This window comes from Carcharhinus amblyrhynchos, chromosome 17 (genome assembly GCF_965287045.1).
Source record: "Carcharhinus amblyrhynchos chromosome 17, sCarAmb.v2.hapA, whole genome shotgun sequence".
In the NCBI taxonomy this organism is placed as follows: Eukaryota; Metazoa; Chordata; class Chondrichthyes; order Carcharhiniformes; family Carcharhinidae; genus Carcharhinus; species Carcharhinus amblyrhynchos.
In genome coordinates this window covers 29,239,678-29,253,968 of record NC_137340.1, presented here as the reverse complement: position 1 = coordinate 29,253,968, position 14,291 = coordinate 29,239,678, and positions in this window count along the sequence as shown.

Below are 14,291 nucleotides of genomic sequence, written 5' to 3'. Positions count from 1 at the left end.
TTCCTTCTACTTATTGATGAGAGCTAGTAACAAGGTTGGATTGCTTGCATTCTGCATCTTCAATGCTTCAGTGGAGTTCAGTGGAATGTATTGAAGTTATACATTTGGTGAGCATATCCTTAACAGATTTCTCGCCACCTCCAAGCCTGCAGGCCTGTGTTAAGCCTTTACCTGGCCTCTGTCCAGACATGACACCTGTACCCTGGAGGACCAGAGATGGGTGTTCCCCTATCCATACATGAGTGTTAATGTGCATGGAGACAATCCTCATTGAATGGGGTGATGAGAGCCATCTGTGAGAAGGCTGCCTCTGACAATATTCAGCTTGCCTTCATTACCCTCAAGACACAATATAAAGACCATTGCCTTGGCACAGTAGACTCACTACACAAGCCCTTGTCAGCTCTGACCATATACCAAGGGGGATGGAGATTTGCAATTGGAATTTAGCTGCCATTCAGAAGTTGTGCCTCTTGGAGGAATTCATTACCCTCCCTCATTTCCTTAATCCCTGCCTCCGACAGCAACAGATGGCCAATTGCACAGATTCAATGTCAGCTCCAGACCTTGATGGATTTTGACTGGGATGTGAGCCATGTTGTTTTATTGGATAGTTGAACCTCGAGATCACATTCAGCTGAGCACAGATGTCCATGGAGTGAACGGATGATTAAAAGGGTGCCCTTTCACTCAACCTAATTGATGTGTCATTAACTCTTTCTACCTGTTTTGAGACCCTACCAGATTGATTCTTTGCAAGTTTTTAGTAACTACACAACAACCTTTACACTTACAGGATGATGCACTTAAAGTTTGGTAATACATCCTCAAAAAGTAGTTTGGTGATCTTTTTATTTATGCACTTAATGCATTTCACCTGAAGTTCAAGAGTATGCAATTTGGGGATTTTGAAGAGATGATGTGGAAATGCTGCCGCAACCCCTTTCTGAGAAACTGAAGTCTATTTGCTGAACTCAAATCATAGAAGTGTAGTAATTTCTCAGAGCTATTGGGAGGTCTTCAAATGCTCATTGAAATCCACTGTGATGTTGCACTCATCTGGTTATTGATACCTCCAACTCCCTCTTCAGTAACTTTGGTCAGTGCTTTTAAGATACTGTTTGACTCACTTCCACCTTCATTGCCTCATTTGTTATTCCACCACCATACAATTCCTCCAGTGAAACGATTCATCATAAAGGTGTTTTCCAAAGTGATTCCTAAGGATCTAAGAGACAAACTGAACCTTTAGGTGATAGACACTGTGCAAACAGACCTACAATAGCTTTAGAGTTTGTCTAGCCTTGTGGACCCTGGTTTGGGAGTTACTGACCCCAATATATTTTCCATTTTACAAATTCTTGCTTTATGAAATATTGACAGATCTATAGAATTGATTTTCTTCAGCAATATCCTCACCTGGTTCCTGCATCCAATGAGCACCAAATGTTTTTATTCCAAAAATTTTCATGTAACCTATATTGCTAGCAATTAATTGTCAGAGTTACCAATTTCCAAGGATCTATTGTTGGGATATTCTGGTTAAATTGGCACTAAGATTTACCATGTATTATTATTGAGAGCTGTGGCCAGATAGTAGGCAAGCTTTTTTAATACTTCACAAGTATTTGAGGGGAGGCAGTAGGAAGGAAAATGGCTTACATTTAGTATCAGTGAACATCACTCTCTTTTCTAATGAATAGTTGATGTGGCCATGTGCTATTGCAACCACACATTTGCTATCTTCAAATCTTTTGGAAAGGAATGGCAATCCGATAGTTTAGCTCATTGGTACAGGACAGCAATGTAGAAAGCAATGGTAATTAGATTCCAAATACGAAATTCACTGAGTCCCAAAAACCTTTCACAGATGCACCATAGAAAGCATTCTTTCTGGTTGTATCACAACTTGGTATGTCTCCTGCTCTGCCCAAGACCACAAGAAACTACAAGGGTCATGAATGAAGCCCAGTCCATCATGCAAACCAGCCTTCCATCCATTTATTCTGTTTACACTTCCTGCTACCTCAGAAAAGTAACCAGCATAATTAAGACCCCACGCAGCCTGGACAAACCCTCTTCCACCTTCTTCCATTGGGAAAAAGATACAAAGGTCTGAGGTCATATACCAACTGACTCAGGAACAGGTTCTTCCCTGCTACCATCAGATGAATGGACCTGCCTCACACTAAGTTGATCTTTCTCTTCTCCCTCAGCTATGACTGTAACACTACATTCTGCAGTCTCCCCTTTCCTTCTGTATGAATAGTATGCTTTGTCGGTACAACATGCAAGAAACAATACTTTCACTGCATACTAATACATGTGACAGTAATAAATCAAATCAAAAAACAGACAAAATGCAAACAGGGCGAATCCACTGGCGTCAGATTTTGCCTTCATGGTGCTTTGGAACAGGACAACCATGTTGTCTTTTCAGAGGTGTAAATTCTTGGTGAGATCCAAAAGTGACATCAGTCTCACTATCTCTCTTCACATTTGTGAAGTTCAACAGAACTGTGTCTGGAAGTACCTGTCCTACCCTAACTATAGTTTTGTCTCACATCTAATGCGTTGATCTTCCATCTCTCCATTGCTTGCTTGTGCTCCTATTTTTCATGCTGCACTATTGAAATCTTAGCCTTCATCATCTTGAAGATTGAATTCTGTAATACTGTCCACACTGGCCTCCTCTTTCGCCCTTCAAAAAGTCTGGTTAGTTCAGAACTCTGTGGTCATGTCCTACCTTGTCCACACATCCCTGTGTTCTGTTGTTTACTTACACCCAGGTGAATTGGTTTCAAATTGCTGCACTTTAGTTAAATGATTTTCTCAAAATGTACGTTTCACCACTAACACCAGACTCCTATCAAGTTGGATTCCATTTAAGACTCCATTTCCTTCTTCTGGCACCAGATCCATTATTTCAATAACTGCTAATCCATTTTTTCCCTTCACTACCTGATGGTAAACAGGTCAAAATGAAGTGGAAATAAAAATCAGGTGCATTTGACATCGGAGTGATGATTTATTTTATAATCCACATGATGGAAATGAAAATTACCCTAAGCCCTTGTTTTGTAAAATGAATTCTCCAGGTCATTTTGCCATACTATTTTGTTCCTTACCTTCAAAAGGTTTGGAAAATCTTTCTCTTGACCCTGTGGATGTCTTATTCCCTTCTTTCTTTTATTCAGCTTAGATAAACTTAATCTTTTCCATGTATTTTACCACTTCCAATGGCTTTATTTTAAAGTGAGGAGTGTTACACAATTGTAAGTTGTTGACAAGGAGTGTTGGCAGGTTATTCATTCTGGAATAATAACATAGTCAACTTCTACTACAGATGTAACCCCAATGAAACACATTTTCACTTTCTAACAGGGCCAGTGGATCATGAGACTTTGGTTACATTTTGCATTCCATCACTCAAGGGTATGATTGGCTCATAGTTAAATAACCTCCTGATCCTCACTTTTCAGATTTCCTGAGGAAATTGTTTTCAGCAAAAGTACTGCAGTTTTTTTCCAAGGTATTAATAAGATGCCATCATTGTCATTTTTTACTTCAATAAATCCAACTTTTTTACTCCTACAAATATGGCATAATTTTTTCTCAATCCAATTTTGTTGTATTGTTATGTAAGTTAATTATTTTTGTTCTTCAGATAACATAAATAAATTATACTTTCAATGCTCTCAAAATCATTCATGGCCAGGAATCACAATGGCCCAGATCTTCTGATCAGCAGCAATGCAATGGTAGCCTCAACATTTTTTGGTCTTCTAATTGGGATTTCCTATCCAGGAGCAAGGATAGAGGTATAGTCATAGGAATCCACATGGAGGACTGGCGGGATGGGGGTTGGTAAATAGCAGTGGAAGGGAGAGTGGGGCTGAGCACTGTTGGGGATGAGAGGGTTGAAAATTTTCATGAGGGAGTGAGCACTATTAGGAAAGGGGATGAAGGGGGAGATTTTGAATGGGTGAACATTGTTCATGGGGATGTTGGGGCATGAGCCTTGTTGGAGGTGTGGGAGACCGTGAACATGGTGGGGTGGGGGGGGCGGTGGCGGTGCGAATATTGTCGTGGGTGTGGAGGGGATGAGTGTTGTCAGGGGTAAGAATTGTTGGGTTGTAGGGTAAGGGAAATGAATGTTGTTGCAGCGCTAGGGATTGTCAGTATGTGCAGTGAGGAACGGTGGACATTTTCGGGGAGCGGTAGGATTTCTTTTTAGGCTTTCCCATTACAGCTAGTAATCATTGTGCTACACCTGTAATTATGCGGGGGAAAAAGATGAACAGGATGTCAAGTCCATATCATCGATACAAAGCCAAATTCCCTTTGCCAAGAAGTTTCTTCCGGTCCTACTGTTGAGTCTGTGGATTGGACACTTCTATGATGTGGTGCATAGTTTACTCTACCATAGGCACATAGGCAGAATTGCTCTGTGCCCAGGCAGTGCAATTCTGCCTACAGGAAGTTTTAACCTCCTGGATAAATACCACATGTGTGCACATCGGGACTTCCTCAGGATTCCACGTGCAACACTGGGGATTGTCTGGTTGCCATTGGAAGATCCAGTCCATAGTTTCAGCTGTGTAATACATAGTTGCACATGCAGGAAAACTATAATGTTCAGTGATGTTCATTCAGAAGAAACAGTGCCATCTAGGTGTAATAAGTAATCTTTACTTTGTGTTAAATTATTTAAATAGCCTGGTTTGTAAAATAAGTTATATCAAGATCATCCTCTGTTGTCTGTAGAGAGAATGGGCAGATTTTCCAAACTGAATTCTATCCATTCATAAAATTTGATAACCAGGAAATATCTTGGGGCTGGAAAAAGGGGGTGAAAGTTGCATTAAATATAACATTTGTGGCCTGATAATGATTGCCAGTATTTAAACATTAATACCAGGCATCTAATTTATGTAATTTTTTAATTTAAATAAATTAAGTTTAAAGTGATGCAACTAATTTTAAAATGGTTGTTTTTATTTTAGTTGGAAACAACACTGAGGATGAATTCAAAAGTATAAAATTCAAATTACACCATGCTTTGCATTTCATTATTTCAATATTGAAACAATGGAAATGATTCTTGGCAATTTGTAAGAAACTCCCACCAGAATTTGGAATATTGTAATTCTAATCTCTCATCTTCCAAAAATGCCTTCCATAAAAGCTGTAAGGTAATTTTAATGTATTAACTGTAACTATTATTTATTCCATCTCATCACATTAGTTAAAGACAAAATGCAAATTTCAACATTTATTGGGTTCGAGGTCGCTGCTTTGCTTTGCAGTTGGTATTGGTTGTATTGTAGTCATTCTAACCTTCAGTATGCAGAATCTTCCTTTCCTTTCAAGTGGAAATTGAATTCCATTATCTCATAGTGATGTTCCTTGAATCAGAATTGAAATTTCAATTTGACCAGTTTATGTGAATTTGTGATAAATGTATCATGAAGGAATAATTATTTGTACACACATTAATGTGCCTTTGTTGTCTGTTTCATACAGATAATGGCTTTTTAAGTGTCAGAACAAAGGTTTATGGACTACCTTTCTGGATTTATATGTCATCACAGATGTTAGGATCTCCTTGAAGAAAAGACAAATTGATGTTGATACATGGGACAAACTTGCTGCTAACCATCCTATGTCGTTGTGCCTCATCTAACAAGCTCAACTCAGCTGAAAGCTGACCACATAAACTCTGCTGCAGAGAAGAGATGAAAGCTGAATAAAGCAGAAAAAAAGAGAGCTGAACCCTAACTCAAGAAACCATCTTCCTCAGTGCAATTTTTTTCCTCTCTGCTCAAACATCTGTGACTCAAAGATTAGCTAGCTGAGCCACCTGAGGACACAAATCATGAGGTATGGCAGACGTCATCCTTGTTTTGAGGATCTGACAATAGCAATGACAGAATGTATTGTAACTGTGAGACAATGAGTATGAGGTAGGTGTCTATGAAATCTGCTACCAACCCTCCTGTTGGAGAGTCATTCACATTTCGAGATCTTAAGATCAAAGCATTGTGATGCAACTGTTCATCATAATGTACAAAGAACAAGTTTAGGAATTGAGGTGGGGAAAGTTCAGTGTGTCTGCATAACATAAAAGAGTGTTATGTTACAAGTACATAGTACAAACTTTGCATGTTTAACATATCAATTCAGAAGAAAGTTGTGCTTCACATTCTGTGGTAAGTACAGAACCAATAGATGAGGGATGAAACAGGGAAGGGAACTGAAAGGGACAGAATTGGAAAAAAAGCAACATTATGGTGAGATTTAGTTCTAATAAGTATAGGAATTAGAAAGGTTAACAAGAAGAGTGGTGGAGTTGGAACAAAAAGCATGGAGTTATGAGACTTCATTTGTGAAGATTTAGTGGATAATCCTCTGCTGAGGCAGCATCAATACTTAAAGAAGTAAAGGTTGTGATAATATTTAGACAATGGTTAAAAGGGGAGAAATTGAACTATGCAAGAATGGAGTGTAACTTTGTTATAGCATGGACGTGATGTTGAGAAAGAGAATTTAATAGGCAACGAAGCCATAGTTTTCAGTAATTGAGATTGACGTTGTTTTGAGGACAGAGAAACCTAGGGTGGAATCTTCACCTCCTGTCATCAGCAGGACTCAGTGGCAGGTGGGGGCTGAATGTATGGCAGGAAACAAAAGCCAAATTACTTTTTAACTAAGACATGGGTTTTTACAAGCCAATAATACCTGCAAATACAAATCCTGAGAACGTAATTCAGTTACAGCCTGTAAAGTTCCTATGTGGATTATATTCAGTCCCAAGAGAGACCGTGGAATGTCATACCTTTTTTGAGACAGAGACACTTCAAAGGAAGAGATGCAATACAAAAGCTGAACTGTAATTTGCTGTGGAGAAAATAGAAATTGATTACCATTTCAGCAGAAACCATCTACTGTTAGCTATATCCCAGACTGCAAAGGTGATGAGACGAAAGAACCCAATTTTTTTAGCAAAAGACATGTTTGTGTTTTCCAAATCTCAGAATTACACATGAAAATGGGTTAAAAACCAACTGCAACTTTGGTTTCTGGATGCTAGTCTGGTGTTGTAGTTCTACTAAGCTGGTGTGTGCAATGAAGGTTGCAGTTGAAGAACATCCAGCACCCCTGTCCTTACAGGTAAAAAAAACCTCTTTCTCTGCTAGAAGCAAGTCACAAGTCAGCCACATTCAGAAAGTTTTACTTACCCTAGAAGTATGGGTTAAATCATTGACCCTTTGCCAGCACTGCAGTGTGGTCCTTCTCTACACCCACCATTGCTGACTGCCATGGTTATGTTCTCCCAGGCTGCAGTGCTAATCTGTGGTCATCCCTGGGGAAGAGGATATCCTGCTTTTTTGGAATTGTCTCCATAGGATGTTCCAAGGACGCATGGCTGAAGCAGGGAGCCGGGCTTGTTGCCTTTCCTAACTCATTCTTTCTTCTTGTTTATGAAGGGCCGTTTGTGTACTTTTTAAATATGTCATCCCTGCACTATATTGGGACGCCTGTTTTCCTGGCTGCCCCCCCATGAGACTCAGTGTGGAACACATGCATGCATAACTGTTGATGTTGAGAGCTCACAATCTGCATAAAAACCCACCCCTCCACAGTGCAAATTACTCCTGCTTTGAGCTGGCTGCAACATCTGTCACCCCACTGATCACTAGAGTTGATTCGGCTGACCTGGCTGGCTAGGCAGGTGTCCCCCTTCCGTCACAGCTCCATGTGAGAACCTCCTGAAGCTCAGTGCTCATCTGCAGAGGATGACCCCCTAGAAGAGGACCGCTCTGCCGATCTAGGGTATATGACTTAGTTACACTCCCTCTTAGCTTGCCGTGGAATCCATAGCAGCAGGGGAAGATCTTGCCACTAATTCAAAAGTGTAAGCCCACACCAGAAAATGCGAGACAATCTGAGAGTAAAGTATTAGTCTGCAAACTTTTGTGGCTGTCCAATTGCTTCCTAATTATGAACTCAGAGTTCTTACCTCAAACAGGCATGAGGTGGTCACTAATGCTGAAATAAGATGACTTTAATGCTGTGATGTCGTTCTGCCACCATGAGTGAGATTTTAATTTGTTCAGAACCCACTCATTAGCAAAGTGTTAAAATCAGGCGCTGCATTAACACTTTTAATGATAGGGAAAATCAATTGGAGAAACTAAAGTTGAATGAAGGCGGGAAGGAGATCACAAAGTCACCGGAGAAGTGTCGCAGGGAATGTTGGTGATAAGGGCAGATGTTTCCCTTTCATTATTTCCCTTCTCCTCTTCCTAATGTTGCATCCCTTGCTCAGGTACAAGATGACGGGAACCCACTTCCCTGAAGGAGACCGCTGGCAAACCCAACAAGCTTTGCTGTATAGCCTTCTGAAGGGAGAGCTGCCCGGCCCCATTTAGTTCCAAAGCCACCACTAATTTTTGGTGGGCTTATCAGCCACTTTTGTCTTCCAATTTAATTGGGGATGGTTTTGCCACCATCAGAAGACTAACACAGAGTCTTTACCATTATTAAATAGACCTGGCCATTATGTTCCCACAAAATAGGCTGCACTTAATCCAGCCCAAAGGAGCAAATGGATAATGAAAGGTTTCTAAAAGGTAACCTGAAATTTTTGCACAAATGTAAGGAGCATCAGGAATAAACTTTTGAAATTAGCAGCACAAGTGATGATATTGACTTGATTGGCATGACAACATGAGAAGCTGAGGAAGTGTAGAATATGTAACTTGCCGAGAACTGGCATTATTGATAAGAAATTATGGAACAGCATTACATTGGATTGATATAACATCAGAAGGGAAGAGAGCAAAAGCAGTTTGCATTGAAATTAGCAAAAAGGAAGGCAAAAATTAGTAACAAATGTACAGAATTTAAGGCAACAGAGGGAGTAGAAATTGTGGAACATCAATTCTTTTAGGAACTTTATTTAAATGAAACAAGGGAATTCCAAGCTAGTATCCAATCATTGCTTTTTTTCCCACATTATACTTCATCATATTGATCATTTTGTGTTTGTTTAGTGCCATTGAAATTTAGCCCTCTCATCTTCCGAGAGAATACTGATGCTTCGGAGATGTGTCTATGTTATGAGGAGAAGCTTATTTTCCTTGGTGAAGCAGAAAAAGGCATTGATGTTGTAGAAATAAAATGGTTTTGTGAGTCACAGAATGAAAAGGATGCAGGTAATTAAAAAACCTAAGCGGCATTAGACTAATTAAAGCTTTTAGTTTCAGCAAAAGAAGTGGGTATGAGAAGTGAAGCCCCTTAAAACAGCTGATATTCTGCTGGTTAACACTTTAAAAATAAACATTTGAATAGAAACAGAACCTGGAGCTCAAAGGTGCAGATGAGAGGATGAGTCAATATTCTAGGATTTTACTTGATTATGTTGGGGAATTTATGATTATTTACACAAAACTTTCCCTTGGGAGATTAAGTGGGTGGCTCTGACAGAGTAGATTGTAGATAATCTGAGTTGATAATAGAGTGAATTGAGGATGGTTTGTTGAAGGAATGGATTGATGGGTCAAATGACCTTTTGTTCAATTTCTTCTTATTTCTAAATAAAGTACAATTTATTTAATTTCATGCATTGAACCTTACGGGATTCATATGCAAGTATTAAAGATAGGAATGCAAATGTAGCAAAATTTTACGTTACAACTGATGTTTTGTTTCACAAAGTAAACATTCACCAAAATCTATCCACAAATTGGTGCTGGAGAGATTATTTGTTGGGATCATTAGAGTTATTGTGGCACGGACTTCTGTATTTCTTCATATAGACAAAAAATAAATCAGACAGGTCAAACAGTGCAGATCTAATCTTACTGTAGGCTGAAAACATAGTAGCTCTATCTGCCACTGGGGTATAGTCAAGCATACGGTGACCCTGCTGTGAACCGGAGAGGAAGAGGGATCACCAGCAGGTGCAGTCTGACAGAACTCAATGTCGCATTCAAGTTTATTCTTTGTACATTTCTGAGAACCACAGGATTGTGTTTTTAATCGAATACCCCAGGGTTTTCCCCTGCATTCTCACAATTACCTGAACAAGAAAAGGAGAATTCTTCTTCGACATGGCAACTTCGGTCAAGGGCAGTTCAGATTAAAGCCATGATTGGCACAGGTTGCAGACTGGAAAAGCCAGAAAAATCAAAAATCAAACCTTCCTGTTTAATAGAAACAAATTGCTCTCCACTTCACAGTGACACAGATAGCAGTCCATTTGTGCCTCCTGCTCTTTGTTGAGAACAACAGAAAGGAAATGTACTCGTCCTGGGAAGGATAAAGTTCTAGCCTTTTGTTACATTTAGTTATCTTACGCTGAGCAACAACCACAGCAGTTAAGTAGTTGAGGTAGCTTGTACATTTGTTTGATTAAAGTTCTGTAACACTGGCCAGAGCAGAAACAGCTCAGCTGCATGTAATAGAGATGAATGAAAGATTTGTTAGTGATCAGTCAGCAAGACACAGCAGCATTGTTTTTTTTCCCTTCAACAGACCTTGAATAGATGCTTGTGAGTAGTCTGCCACTTAGTATGGAAGTAAGAGAACTTTAAAAAAGTATCTTTGCTTGAATCTGTGAAGTTCTAGCTGGGTATTTTTGACTGAAGTTGAAAGAGATAAATAAAGGTCCATGGTGATTTAATTAAAGAAAAATGTAGAGACACACTTTGTAATAGGAGCTGGTTTGTTTGCCCGTATTGTCGAGCTAACCTTTCACCTATATATTGTTAGGGTTAGCAATGGTGATGTTTCAACACTGCAAACCCATTTCGCTTTAAACACAGGATGAAAGAGTTCTAGATAGAAAAGTAAATACACCAAATTATGACCATTTTTGAAAAGGAAACCAAAATAATAGGCAGGAGTTTGTGACATATTCCATGTCAAGTATGGGTGCATATTGTGCCAGCCCTAAAAATTAACCCCCATTCAATCCCAATTTTAACTTAGTTATTCTGCTGTGGCTAAGGCATAAAAGTTTGGAGAGGTTTGCATTTCTGGAAACATGGAGGAAATTCTGTTAATCCGGAAATTAGATTGCACACATAGGGCCCTCCTCCTGCTTTCAGGTCAATTGTTTTACTAAAATGGTCAGCTCATGGCCTCTTCCTGCTACCTTTGGCATTTTACAAGCAGTTGGAAGGCCCTCTGCCTTATGAAAAGACTACCAGGTGTACACTGGCAACTATCCTATGGACTCAGGAGATGTGGGCCAATGGAAGGGCCCCCATGCTGGCAATAGCCAATCTTGCATCAACACCAGTCCCTGTCCTTCACGACGATCTGAGCCCATGGCCTCAACAACCACTCACCTTGTTCTGAGGGTGGTGTCCATTGCTGCATCCTCTCAGCTGGGTGCAGTCTCAGCAATGTCACCGATCCCAGTAACACTACTTGCACTGAAAAGCTGCTGGCCATCTAATTTCTTGGAAACTCTAGGAGCCCTGATAGCAGCTTATTAGCTGCTGGGTGGGTCTAGCTGCTGGTTACTCCTGCCAACAGCTGAGGCAGCATTGTTCCTGGCTTTCTGGCCTATCATCAGGGCCCCTGCTGCTTCAACAAAATTTAGTCTTTAGGCTGGGAATTCCCACGTAACTTCTCCTGCTGCATTGTCGGAAGTATCACTAGAGCTGTAATTAAATGTATTTCTGGAAGTTTTGTCACATTACCTTCCTCAACTTCCAGTCAACACATCCATCCTTCTGATGCACTGCCTTCCAAAGTCCTTTAGAAAACAAAAACATCTGTTACCCGGTTGGACGTGGCTCGACTGCTTGACTGTCAGTCAAACTGCACCCCCCCCACAACTCTCCCCGCCCCAGGATGCCACAATTCTGGAGGGTATAGCAGAAGTCCTCATATTAATATAACCCACTTAGCAGGATTGGCTACAAGTTTTACATTCAGCCCAGTTTTACATAATAGATTTTACCTGAAAGTGCATTATCAGATTCCCTCCATATCTCACTGGGTAAGTAAGGTTAGAAAGGTGCTTTTGATGCATTTATGATGTTCCAAAAGCAAAATGGGAACAGCTGTGATGAAAGTTCCAGTCTCATAGTCATAGCATGTTACAACACAGAAATGCTTGCCAATGAACCAAGCACCTGATATTTTTTAGGACATTTTAAGTAGTGGAAATACAAAATGTCATATTAAATGCCAAAGTGACATTTCTAACACAAAGAGCAAAGTTTTCATTTTGTGTAAATTAAAACTAGTGTGAAGTTACAGTGATGAGAGTAACATAATTAATAGAAACAGAATCACTGAATTGTTATGGCTCAGAAAGAATGCCATTTGACCCATCCGATTGAATAACTCATTCAATATCGTTCTCCCACCTTCTCCCCATAACTCTATTCTTCCTTTTCAGACAACACTAATTTCCTTTTGAATGTCAAAATTGAACCTGCCTCCTAAACACTCTCTGATAATGCATTCCAAACTCTAACTACTTGCTGTGTAAAAATGTTTTTCCTCACATCGCTTTTGCTTCTTTTACTAATTATTTTAAATCTGTGCCCTCTTGTTCTTAAACTCGTGGGAACAGTTTCTCCCTGTTAACTCTGTCCCGATCCCTCATTATTTTGAATACCTCTACAAAATCTCCACTCAACATTCTTTTCTCGAAGGAAAACAGTTTTACTTTCTCCAATTCATCCTCATAACTGAAGTTCATGGAAGTCCATGTATACCACTGCATTGTCCTTATCAACCCTATCTCTGCTGACTCCTAAAAAACTCTAGCAGGTTAGTCAAACATTATAGTCGCTTAAGAAATCCATGCTGGCTTTCCTTAATTAATTATTCAAGTGACCATTTAGTCCCAAATTATTGGTCTAGATGTTTCTCCACCATTGAATTTAAACTGACTTGCATATAATTGTTGGGTTTATCTTTACACCCTTTTTTGAACAAGGATGTAATGTTTGCAATTCTCCAGCCCTCTGGAACCACCCCACAGTCTAAAGAGAATTAAAAAATTATAACCAGCACTCTTCAATTTCATTTCCCTCAGTACCCTTGGATATATCTCAGCTAGCATCTAGATTACCTCATCTTTTACCACATCCTGGGTAGCATCATCTTCTTTTGTAAAGACAGCTACAAAATATTCATTTAGTACCTCAGCCATGCCCTTTTCTTCCATGCATAAATCCCCTTTTTGGTCCCTATTGGCCCTACTCCACCTTTTCCCATTGTCTGCCTAGAACATATGATACAATGATCACTGTCCCGAAATGTTCCCCCACTGACACGACCTACTTGGTCCGCCTCGTTTCTAAGAACCAGGTCTAGCAATGTCTGCTTCCTAGTTGGATTGGAAACATACTGCTGAAGATAATTTTCTTGAACACATTGTAGGCCTTTTTCTGCTCTTTACACCAGTAATATCCCATTCTATATTTGGAAAATTAAAGCCCCCCCTTGTAAGTACTCTATAATTTTTGCACATTTCTGTAATTTGATTATAAATTTTGTTCCTACACATCCTTCTCACTAATAGGTGGGCAATAGACTTTGCCAAACAATGTAATTGCACCTTTATTGTTCTTTAGCTGTACCTAAATAGATTATGTGCTTAATCCCTCTGGTGCATCCTCTTTCTCCAGCATTGCAATGGTCTCCTTGCTACCACCATGTCCCCTTTCCTTTCTTTCCTATCTTACCTGAACACCTTATATCCAGGGATATTTAATGCCCAGTCCGGCCCTTCTTTGAGCCAGTTCTCTGTTATGGCCACAACATCATATTCCTACAAGACAATCTGCAATTGTAACTCACCAATCTTTTTACTACACTCTAGGCAATCACATACATGCACAGTAACCTTAATTTAGACTCTGGCTATCTAGCTCTTCAAATATGCTGCCTCACATGGTAATTCACTCTAATATTATCTTTTGATTCCTACATGCCTGCCAAGTTAGTTTAAACCCTCCACAATAGCACTATCAAAATGCTCCACAAGGGACCCTGTCCTGGTTCTGTTCAGGTGCAACCCATTCAACCTGTACAGGTCCAATCTCCCCTAGAACCAGTCCCACTGCCCCATGAATCTAAAGTCCTTGCTCCTGCACTACCTTTCCAGGGACATATTTAGTTGTCTTATCCTCCTATCCTCACTTGAGCATAGAACTGGCAGCATTCTGGAGATGACTACTTTTCCTGCTTGCTAATCCTCTATTTACCTTGTTCCCTAAATTCAGACTGCAGAATCACATCCTTCTTTCTACCCA